The sequence below is a fragment of the Lissotriton helveticus genome, chromosome 9 (genome assembly GCF_964261635.1).
Source record: "Lissotriton helveticus chromosome 9, aLisHel1.1, whole genome shotgun sequence".
In the NCBI taxonomy this organism is placed as follows: domain Eukaryota; kingdom Metazoa; phylum Chordata; class Amphibia; order Caudata; family Salamandridae; genus Lissotriton; species Lissotriton helveticus.
Window position 1 is genome coordinate 1,055,622,312 of NC_136070.1, and position 20,435 is coordinate 1,055,642,746.

Genomic DNA, 20,435 nt, shown 5'->3' on the forward strand with positions numbered 1-20,435 from the left:
ATCTGGTTGGGGCTGTGATTTAGGCAATGAACCAACCACGTGCATTCAACCACAAATGTGAAGACAGCTGGGCCCAGTAGAGTAGGCATGGATGCCATGGGCACTGGTGCAAGCAAGGAAAATGGCCCTTTTGACTGCCGTTCTAGTAGAAAAGCATATCAATTATTAAGGGTCAATGGTCCCCTCAGTGTTGTGGGCACTGGTGCCACTGCACCTGCTGCACCAATGTTAGCTACGCAAGCAGTTTGGCCTAGCAACCTTTTACTGCCAATGAAGCCGCTGCTACGTTTTTTAATGCCCTTAGAGTATTTACATTTTGCTTCCCCATCCCCTGGCAGAGGTGCAGGGTGTGCTGTTTCTACAGGGACATTCTAAAGCCCCACTCATGAAAATGTAATTAACCGCTTAGTAATAGGGCGGGATTTCAAGGGGTATCAAGAATGGCTAAGTATGTACCTCCCAGACCCTACGCTCCATGTTCCCCGGGCCCTCTCACTTCTTGAATCTAATTTTTTTCTGGCATGGCAGCAACATGCGAGGATGGCCACGCCCATCATTAATGACATGAAGCTGGATTTGCGATTTAAGCAATGCCTATTTGCAATCACGTTTGTGCGTCCCTCCATGGGGGCACACGATTACGTGCATTGATGAATGTTTGTCTGTCGACAAAAGACGCCACTCACGAGACAGTAGGGCAATGGCACAAAGTTCAAATAAAGAGCCACTGTGCTAACTTTGTAAAGGGTGACAGAACATAAATGAGGCATCCATGGATGCTAGAGTAGGAGGAGGCTGAGGAGAACATGAAACGCTTTATATTCTATTTGTGATTTTGTAGAAGCACATTTAAAACCTGCTGGTTCACAAATAAGAGAGCATTTTTTATGTTTTAATTTATTTTAAAAAAAACTTGCTTTTGGTTGAAAAAATGGCAAGCATTTTCACTAATACAAGACCAGATCTATTCATTTTTTCAACGCTAGGTTTGTCTGTAAAAGGCATGGTATTGTTTAAGTACTGAATTAAGAGTTTGTCTCATATGTTCAATATCTCATTTAAACTGCAGCCACAGACTATGGAGTTATTTTCTAGCTCATAAATCTTAAAATCTAGAGAAAACAGAATGTTCAGGTTGGCGATACAAGTCATTTAACTGGAATAAGTAGTACATGAAACTAGTGGTTACAGATAGATACTAATTTAGTGCAAACAAAGTAGAAAGTCTCCAAAAAGTGTAAATAGGAAGCATTTCATATTTCCTTCTTTGAATATCTTATTCCCTCTTTAATATCCTTCATTTACAACTCCTTACTAAAATGGCACTGGCCCCAAAAATATTTTTATTAAGTTTATTAAGTAAGGGCGCTGCATTAAGTGCGTTTATACATCTTTAGAGTGCATGCCAAAGGTTCTAATCCAGGGGTCTCCAAGCTTTTCTGTAGTGAGAGCTACTTATGCTCAAGGAAAATTCTCCCGAGCTAGTAGCACATTTTATCAGTGTACAATAGTGACAATGTATGTAAGCATTACACTATAACCTCTCTAAGCAGGATTATCAGTAGTGACCACACAAGCATTCTGGGCAAGGCTACCAGCAAAAATGTCAGGAAAAAGTATACAGTATTAAATGCCTTCACCAGACTAATAAAGTAACATTCAAAACATCACATTCTCTGTGGCAAAATGGACATAACCACAGTAATACATCTAAATGTGTTCCTGAATTGCAACCTTTTGCCTGTTCAGCATATCAGTTTCTGATATTACACATATTTTTTCAATCAAATGGAGCTCTCCATTTTGGACAAACTCAATTTTACAGAAAAAAAGCCTTTTGAAAAAACAAACTTTAAAATATTTGTTTCATTTTTATGAAATACAGCCAGTTTGTCATTTTTATCAACAACTCACATGTACAAATACCTCAAATGGACAGATACTGCTTCGAATGCCCATATATTAATAATTAGAATCACAGGCCATGCATAGTTGCCATAATGCTAAAGATGTCTGCATCATGCCAATAATGCCCACCATTAGACCAGGGTCACTATTGTGCACTGGCTTAACAAAATGACTGCTAGGAAGGCAACCATTATGTCAGAGATGGTTAAAGGTAGACCAGTCATGCTCGTACTATGTCACTGATAGATGACAGTCATGTAATGTAATTGTAATTTTTAAGTGCATGGCTACCGTAAGAAAGGTTTTCCAGAGCTAGCCTCCTCACAAAAACATCAATACAATGCAATACCAATCAAAATCGATGGAAGAACCAGACTGGTGGGAACAACCAGGGTTTAAGGAGCTTATGATAAGCTGTTAATGATTTACAGGTTCTCAGCATCTGTGGCAGGGTGTCCCAGTGTTTAGTTCCTAAAAACACAAAAGCCCTACCACCTTGAGTTTTCTTGACTCTCAAAACCACTGCCAAGTCAGGTTGACTTGAAAGGCAGGAATGTTTGGGTATATACCACGACACAAGATGTCTCAGATACGAGGGCCCTGTTTGAAAGGGGCCCTTATGCATATAGCATAAGGCCTTACATTTGACTTGGCGATCTGTTGGCAGCCAATGGAGCATCTATAACAAGCTGCCTGAAGAAATGAATTCAGGAGTGTGGCGGAGAAGGCGTGCGGCCAGTATGCACCATCTACACCAAGAATGTCCAAAATAGTAAAGAATGGCCATTATTATGTCATTGGCACTATTATGCCCATGAATAGACAAAATTGTGCCAGACATAAAATCCTTAGGAAGGGGGCTAGTATACACATTTGGCAGTCCTTGACACCACGTGTAGCTTCCGGGAAGCAACACTGTTTATTAGGGTGGGACACAATATCAGACAGACCACACATGAATGGATGCAGATGAGGCTTTTAATTGTCTCTACTCTAGATCATACCCTGTTCTCCTCAGTTCTTGAACTGATCATGCACACCTTTTCTAATGCATTTCAACTCAGGCTCCTACAGTCCCACACTTGGGTGGGACAGCCTTGGTGACTGCTTAGGCTACTGCTGCACAGTACTTTCATGGTCCATTGTTCACACACCTGATGCGCCTAGGTGAGTAGGGCCTACAACATGGCCAACCTCTGTGTGACTTAGTTAGATTGATATTGGATACAGATGGTCATGTGGCAGGCCCAATAGACTGATACAATGAGTGTTTGAGTGTTAGCATGAGGCCCTATCATTGGTTTGGCTGGCAGTCACTGTAAGGGTCTTGAGATGAGCAGTGCTGCCTTATTTAATATGCAGAGACTATCTCAGTGAGACACTGGGTTTGGCTTCACCTCTGAGAGCTACTTTGAGGATATTGGCGAGCTACCAGTAGCACCCGAGCTACTCGTTGGAGACCCACCCCTGTTCTAATCACACCTGCCACAATGTTCTTAGCCAGCATGGTAATATATAATCTCTGTGGAATGAACACAGACAGGTATCCCATGAGCTAAGGCCTCAAAATGTACCAGACAAAGGGCCCACAAACAGATAGACAACCAGTCCTACTAGAAACTCATCAAGTTATTAGTTCATTTCCCTCAGACCACCTGCCGTGTTAGCAGATACACAGGAATTAGATTTTAGAATGCAAGAGGCCTACAATAAACACAAATCTTTTTCTAGAACTTATGTAACAAAATGGTACAAAAAAGCACAAATATATTGGTAGTAGCAAACATAAAGAAAGTATACAGAGTAAAATAACAAGCATTATACTGGTTTTACCTATTTATTACCTACATATCCAAACCCGCAAAAGCTAATAGTTATTAATCTGCTTTAATTACTGCATTGTTCTCTTTATATATCAGTCTTAGGAGAAATTAAAAAGTGTGTGAGAGGGTGTTCTCCTCTTTACATGTGTGATAAAATGTAGGGTCTGAATTTGTGGCAGAATGCCTGCCTTATGTGAGTCACATGTTTTGATAAGCTTTGCCCTCGCCCTCTCTATTACTTAGTTGCCCCACCCTCTTGCCCTGGATAATTGTAACCATGGCTTTTGGCCTGGCGGGGTTATGGCAAGTTCTTGTTGCCTATGTCTTGCTGTGGACAACAGCCAGATTTCTGCCCAGCCAACTGCTAACACTGCAATAACCATAGAAATTGCCTTATTGGAGTTTAAGGGGCCCATTAGGATGGCGGGCGGTACGCCCCCGCCTGGCCGCCATCCGCCATCCATCCCGGAATGACCCCCCTGCCATATTAGTATGCCTGGGGGGTCCGCAGCGGATGGAAAGACCGTCCGCCGCTTTTCCGCCCTGGTCGCCCGGTGTCTATCAGACAGCTTTTTATTATTTTTTATTTTTTTAAATGGACCTCCACTCAGTGACAAGACTTGGGAACAGGACAATTGGGAATTTCTATTCAAACACTGCAGAAAAGAGAAACCAGAACCAATAATAATGGCATTTGCATTTTAAAAATCAATAATGTCTGAGTTTCATGTGAAAATCCATGTAAAAAGGTCTTTATCATTGAAAAGCCCCCGGCTCTAATCCTTGAAGAGCCCTTGTTTATTTCACTTTCAGACCTCTGCTATCACGCTCTGTATGCTAAATGTTATAATGTATTTTAGCTGTAGCTTGTAGCTTCCAGGGTCCACCTTTCAAATAATGTCCACTGATGAGCAGCTAGTGTAAGGGTCTCTGTGTAGGTTTTGCGTGTACACACTTGTGCAGGCTGAGCAAGAAGGACTGTTGTCTGACTAAACTTGCCATCTGCGAACGGGTTCACAGATGATACCTACGCTAAATTGGCAGTGCCTGTCAAGGCCTGACAATTCAAGTCGGAGTTCAAAAATGAAATGTCCCATTTGTTTTTGGCTGAAATGTAAATCTGTAGTGGTTAAACTGGTTTGCACTTTAGGTAAAGTGTGTTTAAATTGTAACTTTGGTTTGAATGAGGTACAAGAGAGTACACTGACTTGTTTTTCCTATCAGCTCCTGGGTCACAAACTCATACAAAGTCCATTTGGCTCTATAGAAATTTTTAGACCTGGCACCATTGTCGTGGGTCTCTCTGCATTTATTTTGCCTTTGCCTCCTGTGTTTTTGCTGTGTGTTGGACTCCGTTTTGCTGGTCTAGATACTTTGGGCACTTTGCCACTGCTGTTCAGTGCCAAAGTGCAAGTGTTCCATTTGGAAATTACTGTTATGGATTGGTGTTTCCATGATTGGGATATTTGATTTACTTATCAGACCCTAGTATAGTTCACTGTTTGTGCCCATGGCCTATAAATCAAATGCTGCTAGTGGGCTGCAGCACTGATTATGCCACCCACAGAAGCAACCTGTAAAATGTAACTCTGGTCTTCCATTGCAGACCCTGTGTGCAGTCTGGGACTGCCATGTCGATTTGGTAAGTGCACACACTTGCCAGTCCCTAAGAGTTTAGAAAGGTTTGTTTTGGGGAATCGGTATAGTAAGAGAGGGGGAAACATCCTTCACAACGAAACTTTTTCCACGCAGTACCTTTACAACGCAGGTATTACAACGCAAGACGTTACAACGACTTGCGCTGGAGGGCGCTGTAGGATAGGGAATAGTTTAATTTACTATCCAAAACCTTCCCTACTATCCACGGGGACTGGAGTTGGAATAGTAAATTAAACTATTCCACTATCCAGCGCCCACCAACGCAAGTCGTTGTAACGACTTGCGTTGTAAAACCTGCGTTGTAAAGGCATGCGTGGAAAAAGCATGCGTTGTAACGACATACATCCTAAGAGAGGTGTCAGATGATGCAAGGAGAAGTAAAGTAGGGGTGAGTCTAGAAAGGGTTATTTTGGGGGTCATAGTAGTGGTATGGGTTTGGGATAAATAAGAGAGTGGGTGTCGAGGATCTATTGATAGATGTGTATGGTGAGAAATAGGGTATTGGAAAGAGAAGTAGAAAGAAGTTTGAGATGAGTAAGAAAGTTGGGCTAGAAGATATATTGAGAGAAGTATAGGCTGAGAAATAGGAGCGTGCATTGGAAATGCTAAATTAGACGACAGTGATAAATATATGGATCCATAAGTACATTGAAAGTATATAGATACATAAAGGAGGTAGGTATATGTAGATTAAAGATATTGATAGAGGTACAGGATGAGGAATAGGGTAGTGCATTTGGATATGCTTTTTCAGGAAAAAAGTAGTAAACACATAGATCCAAGTACATGGAAGGAACATAGATTCACAATGGAAGCAAGTACATGTAGACCAAAGATGCACCAGATAAACCCTGGTTTTCAAGTGTTAATGTACTTTATTTATTTATTCATTTGTCATTGTGCCACCCACAGAAGCACCCTGTAAAATGTAAATCTGGCCTACCATTGCAGAGCCTGTGTGCAGTCTGGGACTGCTATGTCAACTTGGCAAGTGCACACACTTGCCAGTCCCTAAACTTCCCCTTTTCTACATATTAGTCACCCCTAAGGTAGGCCCAAGGTACCCCTGTCCGCAGGGTGCATTGTATGTGAAAGGTAGGGCATGCCCTGATGTGTGTGGCATGTCCTGATAGTGAAATACTGCCAATTGTGTTTTTCACTATTGCAAGGCTATCTGTTCCCATAGCACAGAATGGGGAGTTGTTTATAACATCTTATAAACATAGCTGGCCCTGGGACAAGGTAGAAAAATAAAGGTTAGTATGCCTGAACTCAGAATGTTAAAATACATCTTTTAGTGAGGGTGATTTTTACATTCTGTGTTTGAAAATACCACTTTTAGAAAATAGGTGTTTTTTTGCCTAACCATCCAGTGTCCCTCTGCTAGGTTTGTGTATTGCATGTCTGGCTTTTGGATGACAGGGCTGAAGAGGGGTAGCGGCTCAAGAAGTCTGATGAGTCAAGGCTGAGCTGCATTTAAAGTAGTGGGAGGAGATTTCCTTTCACTTGAATGGGCCTTGCCTGCCTTCAACAATGCTGTCTCCACCTCCTGCCGGGAAGCTGCACCAGTGAGGACAGAACTGATGTTGGCTGTGTACAGACACTCCCTGCCTTCAGAGGACAAAGGATGTGTGTGGATAAACAGTGGGGCCCAGATCTAGGTGGGTCAGAAAAGGGCTGACTAGACCTGGGCTGAATTTAGAGTAGGGGAGGAGAATTCCTTGCACCTGAATGGGCCTAGTCTGCCTCTGACAATGCCGTCTCCACCTCCTGCCAGGAAACCACACCAGAGAGGGCAGAACTGGTTCTAGCTGGGCACAGATACCCTCTGCCTAAGAGGACAAAGGATTTTGTGGTATAATTATTGGGGCCAAACCCCTGAATTTTAGAACTCTTACGACCAAGAAGACAGCCAAGAAGAAGAGGTGGAGAAGCTGTGAGGAGGAACTACCACTTTGCTGAGTGCTTTGCTGTGTTGGCCTGCTGTGACTGCTACTGTCTTGGGCAGTGAAAGGACTGGATTGAACTTTCTGCAATCTACTGTTGTGAGTTTTTCCTAAGGGCTTGAGGTACAGCTTGCCCCCTGTTCAAGACTTCAAATTCTTCTGCCCTCAGCACTGTGGACTGTGTGTTTTGTGCTGCAACAGAAGAAAAAGCAACCTGACGCCGTCTAGGATGCCGCTGTTGACTCCATGTCCTGAAAGCACTGCAGAGAGCACCACTACAAAGCCGCACCGCGACCCCAGTCTCACCGACGACACCTGCTGACATTGCCACCGAGCCGCTCCTCGCACCGCTACCTGTGGGCACAGCACTCTGCATCGCCTCGCTTCATGATGCCACCTTGGTATCCCTGATGACAACCCTCCACGCCGAAATCGATGCAGCTGCTTGCACCGTGGTTCGAGGGCACCGCTCGTAAAGTTACACGACGCACCACCCTCATCCCGCACTGCAGCCTTGGCCTACCGATGCCAGTGCCATCGACTCCAGTTCGTCAGCCGATGACAGCGCTTCAGCAACAACAACGCTGCTTTCACCGGGACCTGCCAGCACCGCATTCACTTCACACCGCAACCCGGGTCTCACCAATAACGTCATCTGACGCCGCCACCAAGCTGCTGCTCGCACCATGACCTGAGGGCACTGCAGGCCGCACTGTTGCACTCCGCCTCGCAGCACCTGACACAGCCAACGCCAGCACTCCTGACTTCAACAGAGAGGAGCTCGATCTGCAACATGGGTGACTTCGAGGGCCTGACGACTCCTGCACCGGCTTAAAATGCGCTATCCATACCTCTTCACTCAGGTTTGGTGTTATAGCACACGCCCCCTCTGCCGAGCCAGATCTGACCAGATTCCAGAATGCCCTGTAATTACGTGTATCCAGAGCATTCTTGATGTCTTCCCATCTACGGGCCTCCCAGTCCGACTTAGACTCTGCAATAGTCCTTTCATAATTGAGTCTAGCCTCTCTTAAGCTCTCGGCTCCTGCACCGACCTCCAGAACTGACGCCTGCTGACGCCGTAGTTTCGGAAGCTCAACGACAGGTCGCCGATGCCCTGCATTTCTAAAAGGTACTGTTTTGCAGGTCTTCCCCACAGCGTAGCTGGCCTGCGATGGCACGGTCAGCCAGAACTCTTTGGATTTGTTTGTTCACAATGCCGTGATGGCCCCAGAGGGAGCTATCAATTTTAAGGAACTGTTTTTCAAGGTTAATTTGATAACTGAAGATTTCTAAGTACTGTATTGTGGATTTTTATTGTTGTCGGTCTTGTCTTGAGTATATAAAAATCTTGGATATTTTTCTATATGGGTGTGGTGTCCTTTTGTAGTGCTTTCACTGTATTACTGTTGGTTATGTGCAAATGCTTTACACACTGCCTCTAGAATAATCCTGACTGCTCGTGCCAAGCTACCAAGGGGGTGAGCAGGGGTTATTGTAGGAATGTAACTCCCTTATCCTGACTAGGAAGAAGGGTCCCTATTTGGACAAAGGTACCTACCTCTGCCAACTAGAGACCCCCATTTCTAACAGTCTGGCACTAAAGGGGCACATTTCTGTGCCTCTTAATCTAGGACTAGTTTCTGTCAGTTTTTAACATCCCCATCTGCTATGAAAGGATTATGCATCATGGTAGCATGAACTGCTGATGTTCATGTGGGCACTGATACTTTAGCCTCTTTCTATGTGCAGACCAAATAATTGTCATTACTAGTTTAGCTTTCCCATTGTTAAAAGGCACTGACGTCTCTGAATCATACTCACACCTTTAAAAATGTATTGTTCTCCCTTTTGAATGGTGCCTAAATTGTGTTGTACCTTGAATGTGTGTGAGGAGTTTGAAATAGCTGTGTTTGTGTATTGGGAGCCAGTGGAACTCATAAGAGTGTGATGTGAGTTGTGTGGGAGGTTGAAGATGAGTCTGGCAGCTTAGTTCTGGGTGGCTTGTAATTTTTCTGGTGAGTTGCTTGGTGATCCCTGTGTAGAGGACGTTCTCGTAGTTCAACTTGATGGTGACTGTCTTGTGTTTCTGGTGTTCTTTGGGAGCCATTTGAAGATTTCCTCAGCATCTTCAGAGGGTAAAAGCAAGAAGTGATTACATTGATGTGTGCTGTTATGTACAGTTTCCTTAATCTTTTGGCATAGTGTGGTAGGAGGGAGATTGGTCTGTAGTTGAAGAACATGACTGGACCAGCTGCTGGTTTCTTGAGCAGTGATGTGTGTGACAGTGGCGTGTCTGTGAGTCTGAGAATGAGTCGACTGCAGTGCTGAGATTTGGTGTTAGCGCTTTACTGATTGGTAGGTGTCCTTTGGTGACGGTGTGGTGGGGGCATAGGTCCAATGTGGCTCCCAAGTGGATGGTCTTCATTGTAGCTGCGATTTCGGTGGACAATCCAGTCAGGGTTCTTTCTCCTGCCATGATGGGAAGTTGAGTTGACAGTGATTGGGTTTGGTTGAGGCTTGAGTGCTGGCATAGCAGAATATGGTATTGAGGTGGGTTGAACTGACAGAGTTTCACTCTATGGAATTTTGCAGATTTATCCAAAAACTATGCGAGATTCCGCAGTGTTCTGCGGACTGAATTTGGCACGTTGTGCTACTCACACCCACTCGCTGACCACTTAAAGACCCATACTGCTACTCACCCACTCCCATACCCATACAGCCAATCACACACCCAAACAGCCACTCATAAACCCATTCACACACCCACACAGCTACTCACACACCCACTCACAGACCCATATATCCACTAACAACCACCCACCAACTCACAAATCCACTCACACACTCACAAATCTACTCACACACCCACCCATACAGCCACTCACACACCCACTCACCAACACATACAGCCACTCACACCCCACAAAACCATTCACACACACACACACACACACACACACTCAAAGACCCATGTAGCCACTGATATACCTACTCACCTACCTATACAGCCACTCACACATCCAGTCTCAAAGGTTATAGGTTGCAGTTAGGAAATAACATTTAAAAACCTTCAATAATTCACTAAAAACACAAAGGTTACAGGGTTGATTATAGTTAGAAAATAACATTTTAAAAATCATGGAAATTCACTGAAAAAAATCAAATGTTACAGGGACATTATAGTTAGGCAATATAATTGGAAAACCTTAGAAATGTACACTTATTATAATACAGCGTGGTACTAGGATGGGGATGATCAACACAAGTGGGCCTAACACAGATGATCCAGCGTTCTACATGAATATATGGGACCAACTGAGGGAGTTACAGCAGATGGAGAACATATGGGGGGAGATCTACATGTAGCATTAGATACTAACAATGACAGATCGCCAACAGCAATAGAACACCACAAGAAAGCAGCTAAGGCGATACTTAAAGGGTTGGAAGAATTCAACATAGTAGGCATGTCTCGGCTGCGAAACCCACAAAAAAAGGAAGGCACATATACCTCAACAGTACACGCAATTTGGACCAGGATTGATTACTGGCTAGCGTCGGAGGGCCAGCAATAGGGTGAATGACGTTCAGCATCTCCCTAAGACACTCTCAGATCATATACCAGTGCTGCTGTTCTTAGATGTGCCGACATCCACACCACCACAGTACATATAGAGATTCAATGCAGCATCACTGTTAGACCCAGTACGCAATAAAGCTATTAAGGAAGCAACGGAAGAATACTGTCATGGGAGGCCTTAAAAGCTACCATTTGAAGAGTCTGCATTGGCACAAGTGTAGGAATACTGAAGGACATACGCATACAACTGCAGAAATTGGAAAAGACACTCAAAAAACTAGAAGAGGAATATGACTGAACGCACCGTGTGGATATACTAGGAACTATGAGGGAGCAGTTAACACCTTACAATGAATTTGCAGAAAACAAAATCAAATACATGGCAAAAAGCCAGATGGCGAGGGCATTTAGTGAGGGGGCAGGCCTGGTCACACACTGGCAAAACAATTACAGAACGAAAGCATGACAAAGACAATCATAAAAATAACGGATTAAAATTATGTAGCACACTACGACACTAAAGGAATACTGAGAGCATTTGCAGGGACATATGGTAAATTGTATGCGTCCTGTAAGACGGCAGGAGTGACTGAGATCGCAGAGTACCAAGAGGACACTGCAATAGCATGGCTATCAAATGGCCAAAGACAATACCTATTACAACCAATTACAGTACAAGACGTAAGTGAGGCCATTAAGGCATTGCAGAATGGCAAAGCACCATGACCAGGTGGGTTCACCAGCGAATTCTACAAAGAGTATGCCGACCTACTAAGCCCGCATTTAGTGAATATGTACAAGGATGCATACACTAAAAAAATATTACCGCCCACCCTCCGAGAAGCCATGATAGTAGGATAGTAGTACTACTAAATGCTGACAATGCACCAGATAGCTGCGATTCATTTCGCCCGCTGTCAATTATCAATACTGGCGCTAAAATACTAGCTAAAATCATAGCAATGAGACTGCAACCATTAAAGCAAAACCTTATATTACCGGACCAATCTGGGTTCATACCAACGCGGTCTACATCACATAACATACGAACTATATTTTAACTTCAGCACCAACTGAACCCAGAACTGAGGGTGGCGGCTGTATTACTTTATTCAGCCAAAGCCTTCGACTCAATAGAGAGGACCTTTTCATTCACAATGCCTCAGAGAATAAGCATGTCCGAAGCGTTGATATAATAGATAAAGTTATTATACACCGAACTGTTAGGGCGTGTGTGGGTAACTAGACAGGTATCGGGACAAATACAGAGTAGAACGAGACAAGGATGGCCGCTTTCCCCCCTGCTGTTTACAATTGCACTCGAACCCCTTGCCTGCAAAGTGAGACAGTGATATGCAGATACAGCGCTAAAATTTCACCTACGCCCAATAGGAATATCCCCATAAGCGGACACATGGTGCTCTACGTTCGCGATCCTAAAAACAATTTATCGCCCCTATTGAGGGAATATATTTGATTTGGGAGACACTCTGGACTTAGCATAAACTGGAGCAAGTCCACTGTGATCTCATTAATAGAAGCCACTGACCCATGTCAGCTGGAATTCCTCCTAATATGGCAGAACGGTCTGGTTTAATATCTGGGTATATGGATCGATAGGGGTCCAACGGGAGTGATTAGAGAAAACTATGGGACAGTGATAGAAAAGCTGGATACACAATTCAGCAGACGGATTCAAATAACACTATCTTTAGCAGACAGAATATCCATCGCAAAGATGGTTGTACTGCCCAAATTTTTATATTTGTTTAATAATATTCCAATAACTCTACCAAACAAAATCTTTAAAATGTTGAAGGCATACATGATCAAGCTGTTCTGGGCTGGAGAGCAACCGAGAATCGATTGGAAAACATTAACACTGCCATATGAGCAAGGGGGTTTTGCAGCGCCCGACCTGTTGCTTTATTCTTTTTGTGCGCAAGCACAGTACGCACATTATTGGTACCACCCAGTGCGATATATGCCACATTTGGTGGTGGAGGCAGGGAACGCGCACCCCACCCGCTCAGTATCATATTGACACACAACCGTGCAGAAGTGACCTGAAAAGAAATAAACCCGATATGAGCGAGAACCAAAGCATGGCCCTGAATGGGGGTTATGGCGCGTAAATTGCCATAATACGCACCAGCATTGCCACTGGCGAAACACCCATCCATATCAGTGACACAAGAGAAAGGAAGTATGGAAATGCTGCACCAGGTGGGGCTGAGAACGATGGAAGATTTATATAAAAATGGTACATTTCTAGAAACTGCCAATTTGAACTATGTAAATAAATAAAGCGCTATTATTCCAATTCACATCTCCCGGGCTACAGGTGGCAATTAAAGTACTATATCCAACTTTTCCAAATGGGCCGCCCATACTGACACCGCTGCAAATGATATCAAGTGACACCACAAATACACATATGGTCACAAAACTGTATAGAACAATGCAGGTGGAAATAGCACAAGACACCAACAAAGCACAAGAGCGATGAAACCACACCCTAGATATATCCCTGAACAAGGACGAATGGCAATTCAGCTGTAAGTTAACCTGGAATGTTGACCGCAAATTGAAATCTCCACATTATACACTACTTACATCAGATATATCACACACCTGTAAGGCTATGTAGGAATGGATTGCAGATGGAGGCAAATTGTCACAGATGTTGGGCACCAGATGCAGACTTTATGCACTTAGCATGGAATTGTAAGAGGGTTGGGGAGTACTGGGCACAAGTCATGATGATGTTAAGCTGTATTACAGATTGTGATTTCGAATGCTCAGTAAGAATATGTTTTCTAGGTCAATTAAATCAGATACCACCAGAAAACCAGAAATTGGTAGTGATCGAACTGCTACTAGCAAAACGGAGGGTGTCAATACACTGGGACAGCAAAGTAAGCCCTACTTGCCGGAAATGGATAAAGGACATGATATGCTGTAGGGACACACTAAAAACATATGAAGAAGAATTGCCTAAAATGTCACGACCAAAAGACTTTTTTTGGAAACCTCTTGCAGTATATCTGTTGGAACACCCAGATGCTCTGGACCCGGTTGGTGTACAGACGCAAAATGGCCGAGAGGGAAATGAATAAGCAGACACTTAAGATGAAACAGTAAAGAGAACATTAGATGTGTGATGTATATTGTAATTGATAAGTGTGGCATAACTTTGTTATGTTGTTAAATGTTTTCAATGAAAAATCTATAAAAAAATAAAAATTTAAAAAAGAAGGTCAGAAGCAGAAAGACTGGGGAGATCACGCCAAAGAAGCCAGGTCTAACACTGAGGTATTTACTTTGATACACAGCATGAGTGAGGCATAGGTCCTAGAGCAAGGAAGAAAATGGGTCCCTTGGCCGCTGTTTGCATTGGGAAATACAGCAATAATCAGCATTCAGTGGGCCCCAGTGTCACTGCATGTGCTGCACAATTGGAAGTTATGCATCGACACATCACTAATTGTAGCATTTTCTCTTAAAGGCACAAGCTGATGTCTTCATGTACTGTGCATGAGCTGATGCTATTACCAGGGGTGAAGCTACCGTTGATGGAGCAGGTGCAGTGGCACTGGGCCCCATTGAACCATGTAAATTGGTTTATTTTATTATCCCAACAGCAGTCAAAGGGGCCATTTTCCTGCTTTCAAGTATTATTTGATCATACATTGCCTCAGAGGATTTGTTTTTTCAAAAGCTGTGTTTTTTTGCAAAATATGACTCTTGTACCATGCAGGTTGTGAACTGAGTCCATCCAGGTGTCTTATTCAGACCCTCCAGGATTTCGCCATTTCACGGTTTGACGCGAAATCTGCACTTTTTGTAAAAATGCCGCAATTTTTACAAAAGTGCCAACAAAATCAGCACTTTTGTAGAAATCGCCGCATTTTTACAAAAGCTAATCCATGCCGCTATATCCTGGGGGGTCTGAGATGTTGGTATGCTGCTAAACGCTGAGCAAGAAAGGGGGGAAGCCGAGTTAGTGACAAGTCTCCATATCGGCTTCCAAACATCATTCATTACCCACCGGTATCTCTCCCTGCCCCTCCCATCGTGCCACCACCCAAGGGCGTCACTGATAGCGATCAGATCCCACCGCTCCCCTCAATAAAGCGCTTGTCAACATCAAGTGCTCCCAGCGATTAACCCCAGGAAGGAAATGAGGATGTAGCACGGTGAGCCCCGGCTGCTTCGGGTCAGGCTGGGGCCGAGGGCGAGTCTGCAGTAAAAGTGGGCCCGGTGAGCCGGCTGTGCCACCCCTGAGGCTAGCTGGGGGCTGCTCCTCCCGGGACAAGAGTGAGGCCAGAATGCAAGGCGAGACGAGGGCTGGATTGACATGCCTGACACACCAGGACCGGAACACAAGTCTGGTGGATTTCCCATCACTCACATTTGTCTCCAAGCTGCGGCCGCCCAAAAAGTTTCTTACTGTGGCTAGTGGGAGATTCCCGTCTTCTGTGCAAAAGAACGCCGCATAATGTTTTCAAAGGAGCTATATAAATACCCATACCGTAAGACTTCCAGAGGCTGCAATGCATTTGCTATACATCACAGGAACGTAAGAGTGGCTCTCCTTGGATGTGCTCGCGGCCACTGATCATAGTACAGGTGTGTAACAGCACCTCTCACCGTATTTACCGGGCGCTGGTGCATCAGCCGGGGACAGAAGGAATGTTGAAGAAATCTAGCCAGCTCTTCTTTGACATTTTATGATAAGGACCTCAGGCGCCACGAGAAACGCTACACCAGATAGGAAGAAAATGCGGTCAAGTGCGGTAACAAAAAAACAAGACATGCAAGCTCTAAAGTTAAATATGTCGTTGTGCATTTTTCTATTTATTTTTTAAATCTGCAGAGTTGTACACTGCGTATATGTGAACATCCCGTGTTATTTTATCATAAAGTTTATTTATCAGTTTGTGTGTGTGTGTGTGTGTGTGTGTTTTTTTAGCTTTATGAGCCATCCTTGACACTTCAGAGCTCGGACTGCTAGGTGCCCGACGAGCAGGTGGGAGGTGGGGGTTGGGACCGAACATTGGAGTCTTCTCAGCGACGTACCCTAGACTAGCACCAAGACAGACATGTACTCACTGACTAGCCTAATCAGAGTGCATATCTGTCTTGGTACTGTAGAACAATGTTGGGTTTCTTAGTATCGAACTGCAGCAGTATTGACTGAAGAATATCTACTACCACTATATCAAGGTGAGTATATATGATTTAGTGTGGTACCTCAGTATAGTTTTTTTTTTTACTATCGAGCTGCAGCAATATTGACTAAAGAATACTATCACTATATTGACAAGGTCATTAAATATGTGTAGATGCGTAGATTTACAATGGCCTATTAAATACGCCTGTAACGCTGTTTTGCTACCTTGGACTCCTGACGGGCAGTCTTTTGCTTTTTGAGGGAACTTGCTGCGCTCACCGCATCGCCCTGGTGGGACTCGTAGTCCCAGAGTGCACCACCACTGAATTGGGTACAGCTGCTGCATTGGGGAGGCGCTGACACCGCGCTATAAAGCGCCGCCTTGCCCGACGCAACGCGGGAAGCCTGTAACGCTGCTTTGCTGCCCAGGGCTGCTGACGGGCAGTCTTTTGCTTTTCGAGGGAAACAAAGTGTCTACATTGTAAATACACCAAATATACATAGCTTCATGTTGTTAAATAACTAAAAAAACGAAGATATGTGTGTTTGTTGTAGGAAAAATGGCCAAATAAAATGCCGCAAAATTGCCGCTAAATTTCCATATTTGTGCGCTAAATTTCCATTTTGTGCCGCTAAATTTGCTAATCCATGCCGCTATATCCTGGGGGGTCTGCTATTGAGTAGAAACTGTGGATGTTTGATTATGATGGGATGTGATTGAGAGCTCTGGAGTTAAGGTGGAATGCAGTTCCTACTTCTCAGTTCGGATTAAATGAACCTTCAATTTTTGACCTCTCTACAGACCACAGAGCGCGATGGTCCCATACATACACATTGTAACTGTGGGAAAATGTGTGGAAGAGATACACAACTTTCAAAATAAGACTTCCCAAAAGGGAAACAAAATGATGTGCTTGAAGCAGGTGAGTGGATGGGGGATGTTGAAGTAGATGAGATGACTTGTGAGATATGATTATGGAGTATTTCAGCGAGATGTGGTGAGAAAAAGTGTAGAAGTGTGTTAACGCGGGGTTTCTGGTCTCTAGTTACCATACCAGATCCCTAATCCTGTCGACTGAATCGTTGGTACCTGTCATTGAGTAAAAGACAATCTACTACTAGGTTAGTCAATTAGGAAATTAAACCACTCTAAAGAACCACTTACCACTGGGAAAGGTTAAAAAGTTTTAATTCAAAGTCAAAAGTATCTGGAGATACAAACATCTCAGAATAAGATTCAAAAGGTACACAGGTATTAATACAAAAAGGTACTCTCTAAATATTCTCAATCGACAAAAGGAAATTATCAAAACTATTTCAAAGAGCATAAGCGTTGCAAGAATCGCTGTGAGTTGCAACCTGAGAGTCATTTACAGAAAGGAAAAGTACAAGTTAAATCTGTCCCTACACTAGACTAAGTGACATCCCTACTTAACAAGATCTTTACCTAAAAAGGTGTCAGCAGTGGTGACTTCCAAAGAAGATCACACACTTCCCTTAGTCTTTGTTTCCAAATTGAAGTCTGTTAGTTCTCTATCTGCCTACCCATCCGCTCTCTTAGGCTCCTCAGATCATCTGCCCTAACTCCACCCCGGGGTGCTATCCCTAATACCAAATCACATTTCCAATAGGAACGCCCATGTCGACGCCTCTCACGTGGTGCAGTTTTGAGCGGCAAATTCCGTACTGGTGCTCCTCTGGACTCTTCATTAAAGTTGACCTTGCTTCCCAGGCTTCTTCTTCAGCGAGACAGTACCCCCTAAAATTCCTGAAGACTCCTCCAGGCCTGCGCCTGGCTCTCTTGAACAAAGGAACCGTTCATCATGGTACTGATTAGGGCTCCTCGCACCTGCGACAGACACATGTACTGTGGGCCTCAAATTCCAAACTCCACCATATCTCGGACCATAAAACATGTGTAAGAACTCTCAGTCAGTGCCTAGCACATCTTTCCCCTAACGAGCACATTTAGATCAAAGAGAATGACTTGGTCTTTTCAGGCCTAGTTGATTTACACAAAGCGGGTCTCTGCCTTCTAAAACATTTCTTTTCTTTGGTTTAAACAGTATTTTAACTAACACGTATTACTATAATATAATGCAACACATCTATATAAAACACATAATTTTAATACTATGCCTAATAATACATTTGCACTCAAATGACATTAGAATCCACGTCACTAAAAGTGTAGCAGCATCTTTCATTTCCTGTGCAATGCCATGTGGCCTACACATTTTCATGGTTTTCAGAATTACATTTCGTTTCACTTAGTCATCTAACGTGTGACTCCAACATCATTTTAACATTTCTACAACCTCTAAATTAGTTTTCCACACTTATATATGCATCTATTCTAATTAAAACAAACACTCATATATTTTCTCTATATAAATCGACACTCTTGTATATTCCATACTAAGCTAATACTACGTGCTTGTAAATATGGTGTACTTATACATTTTTCAGATTTTGTGCTCTCTCAGTCCCCCCTTTGATGACTTTCAGGAGTCATCACCATCAAAACAACATCTCTAAAATGTAGGATCTTTCAGACTGAAGTTGTTGCAATACCCCCACGTTTTATTGTCTCTAGAGCCTTCAGACTCTTATATTGTGTATCCTGCATCGCAGTCAGTCTTTTCTCCTGTTCCCTCATGGATCTTTGCAACCTGTTTGCTCTATACCATTGGTACAGTCGCACCAATCCCCACAAAGTGATTACACAAATCACAATTATGATGATGGGTTTCAATATGTACCAAACGATACCCTTTCCTAGGTTGGCAAACCAACCTCCAACTTTACCCATTCCTTGACCTACTTTCTCCCACACATTTATGTTTGTCAGATCCTCAATTTCATGATGTATCGCAGTAATATTTCGTATGTACTTCTCTAAAGGTTTTGAATTGTCTGGAATGTAAGTGCAACATTCCTGGACCTTCAAAGCCTTACAGACTCCGCCCTCTTTGGCTAACAGAACATCTAAAGCAAGTCGGTTCTGAAGAACCATTGCTCTTATCGATTGCATCTCTCCCTCCACCAGCATTAAGGATCTAGCAGTACTGGCAGATAACCTATCTACGACTGTAGCCAATCTTCTAATTTTGATATCATTCAGTATCAATCCCAAGAGAGGGAATGCAGCACCGAATACATCCCCAACTACCTCTTCAGCACCTAGATCTCTCCTCCCTCTTGTTGGTATTCCTCTCTTTGTCGTTTCTAAATTCTCAACATGGTATATTTTGGGGAAGACAATTGCTAAATAGCATGATCCGTACCAATTATCTGGTAATTTCACATATGCATTTCTTCCACATACAAAATATACATTTGGGATTGCTTGCATCTCCTTCAAAAAATCTTTGGAGTAGTACTCCAATTGGAAAGCATGTTTACAACTGACTTGACCTACATACAGATTCTCATAATAGGAGTAACTTCTGTGAATGCACAGTTTCCCCCGTTTCTCCTTGTCTAAAGCAATTGGACCAAAGCTACCCTTTCTTTGCTGTATCCTTTCTTCCTTGGTCCAATCTGTTTCCCATTGTCCTGAAGCTTTTAGAATCTTTTGCCTCCTGTATCTAGTATCCACCTGCCCTATAAACTTTTTCTCAATTTCTGACACTTGACAAGTCAGATTATTTCTTCGGGCATGTGAAGTATCTAACGTTTTCCATGGAATGAAAAATTTCTGTAACCTGTCCTCGCACTTGTAGTAGTCCCACTTATTCAGATGCTTATAATTTGGGACCTCTGGCAATGTCGAGTCAAAATTCGAGAAATAATACTCGAACCCATCTCGTCCATAGAATATGCTCAACAACAAACTACATGTGATTCCATACGTCAATGGAAGATGATGGTATCTGATACCCTCCTCCACAGAAGCTGGTAATTGCATACAAACGTAGCAATTCTTCGCCTCCATGACATCAATGTATTCGTAGAGCAACTTGGCATAAGCATTTGACCTAAAGTTCCCCTGTGATTCGTCAACATGTAATCTTTTGATCTCAGCATCTAGCAAAGCCTTTTCTTTCTCAGTGTTTTCTCCTTTTACCTCAGCAACAGTGATAGGCTTTTGTGTTGATGCTTTCTTTGTTTCTGATCTTATCTTTGTTTCGTTCTCATGTCCCACTATATATGATACAGTAACTACTAAAACTATAAGAGAAATCACTACCACTAAAAGTGTGCCTACTATGCATTTTGCCCTGCGGTTCGGGTTGCCAGTCTCCATGATCTCAAACAGTGTAGCTCTGGTTGTCGTTCTCAGCAAAGTCTCTTACTTCTTCTCAATGTCCTTTTTGCTTTGCACAAAGACTCCC